This window comes from Oncorhynchus kisutch, linkage group LG1 (assembly GCF_002021735.2).
Source record: "Oncorhynchus kisutch isolate 150728-3 linkage group LG1, Okis_V2, whole genome shotgun sequence".
Taxonomy (NCBI): domain Eukaryota; kingdom Metazoa; phylum Chordata; class Actinopteri; order Salmoniformes; family Salmonidae; genus Oncorhynchus; species Oncorhynchus kisutch.
The window spans coordinates 21,246,041-21,248,203 of record NC_034174.2 but is presented as its reverse complement, the minus strand read 5'-3'; the positions used below and the strand labels follow the sequence as shown (position 1 = coordinate 21,248,203).

Here is a 2,163-nt window from a genome sequence, read left to right as displayed (position 1 = left end):
AGAAAAGCACCCCCACACCATCACAACTCCTCCTCCATGCTTCACAGTGGGAACCATACATGAGGAGATCATCTGGTCACCTACTCTGCGTCTCACAAAGATGCAGCGGTTGGAACCAAAAATCAAACATTTGGAAGGACATTGTTTTTCCTGGCCCAAGCAATTCTCTTGTTATTATTTATGTTCTTTAGTTGTGTTCTATGCAGAAATTTGACCATGAAGGCCTGATTCACACAGTGTCCTCTGAACAGTTGATGTCGAGATGTGTCTGTTATTTGAACTTTGTGAAGCATTTATTTGGGCTGCAATATCTGAGGCTGGTAACTCGAATGAACGTATCCTCTGCAGCAGAGGTAAATCTGGGTCTTCCTTTCCTGTGGTGGTCCTTATGGGAGCCAGTTTCATATAGCGCTTGATGTTTTTGTGACTGCACTTGAAGAAACTGTTGTTTCTCTTTGCTTATTTGAGCTGTTCTTGCCATAATACCACCCTTACCTTGTCGCAACACAACTGATTGGCTCAAATGCATTAAGAAGGAAAGAAATTCCACAAATTAACTTTTAACAAGGCACACCTGTTAATTGAAATGCATTACAGGTGACTACCTCACGAAGCTGGTTGAGAGAATGCCAAGTGTGCAAAGCTGCCATCAAGGCAAAGGGTGGCTTGTTTAACACTTTTTTGGTTTCTACATGATTCCATATGTGTTATTCATAGTTTTGATGTCTTTACAATTATTCTACAATGTAGAAAAATAGTAATAAAAAAATATAAAAAATCCCTTGAATGAGCAGGTGTGTACTGTAGATAATTGACAGAGCAAAGAGGCCTTGTTGGTGTGTCAGCATGGCCATGTCCTTTATCATGTCAAACTTAGGAGGATTAATTTGCTGGATGTTCTCCTCTTTCACTGTAAGAGACTGTAGAGCTGGGGAGAGGAAAGAGGAAGAGGCAATGCAGTGAGACTGGGGCATTGGGCAAGGGTGAACTGGGGAGGTCTGCTTCTGTCGTCATATATATTCTGGTTATGTTTTCATATCATATTCAGTCACTGCAAACTGTATACCATTTTATTCTTAAAAACAATTCATAATGATGTATCAGAATAAATGACTATATTATATTTATTAGTAGTATTTTATTATATCTATAAACACTTGCAAAGAAATTAAGGGTTGATGCATGGTAATATTTTCTGATTGTGTGTCAACTGTAGTGTCAAATCCCTGAGCGCAGCACTCACCCTTCTTCTATCTTTGGTCTCAACGATAACATTGTCTCCGTCGAGCTGCTTGTTCTTATCCTCAATGTAAGCCTCCTTTTCGTCTAGAACCCATGCTGGCGTTTAACCATCAAATTAGATGATTTCCGCAGCCAGCAACTCCAGATCAGTTTTTCGTAGAAAAGGACCAGCCTCTCCGAACTTATTCGCATCAAAGCAGGACATGATGGCACTGGCAACTCCACACGCAGACCAACCCGACGCACTGACAGGAGAGATTTATAAAACTCCTATGTATTAATTTGTTACATTTTTTGCCAATTCAAGGGTTTTTCTTAATTTTTACTATTTTATAAATTGTAGATGTATAGTGAAGACATCAAAATGTACAATTCGCGCGTAATATAACGAGTATATCCATTATTGACAATATACGAAAAAGTTGTTTTAGCAGAACAGAAATATCAAGATTTTTTTTTTTAGCAAGAATAAATATATTGTATGAAAAATTAAACATGAGAAACAACTACACAATGATATGGTACCGGTGCGTAGTGACAAAAACAACAACAAAAACAACAACAACAACAACAACAACAACAACAACAACAAAAACAGACGAGTTGGAAGTTGTAAACTGACCTCAGGGTGCACAAAACAGGATTACTATTATGAGAGGTTTGTGCGCGTTTTATTGTCTTTCTCAAGGTCACTGTCAGAGTAGATCCGTCCCTAATTAGCATATGCCACCTCCTTCATCGCCTATTGGTGGTGACCTCGTGTCTCAATTGACACAAAAGGAACGCAACGTTTTTATCTTTGGGTTAACTCGAGGGCTATTTTATAGCTGTGTTAATTTATGTAGGGTACATATGGAGATGTGGTAGACAGAAATAGATTATGATTGAGCGTGCTTTTTACACATTGGAGTCATTGTTAGC

At 38.6% G+C, this 2,163-nt stretch overlaps 1 long non-coding RNA gene across 1 annotated transcript; it reads right to left on the bottom strand.

Moving 5' to 3' along the window:
- Positions 1 to 716: 716 nt before the first annotated feature.
- LOC116355345 (uncharacterized) lies at positions 717 to 1,951 on the bottom strand. The gene is made up of 3 exons (XR_004204376.1): positions 1,865 to 1,951; positions 1,244 to 1,487; positions 717 to 928 (listed from the first exon to the last, which is right to left on the bottom strand). It is a non-coding gene; the product is annotated as an uncharacterized LOC116355345 (long non-coding RNA).
- Positions 1,952 to 2,163: the final 212 nt, after the last annotated feature.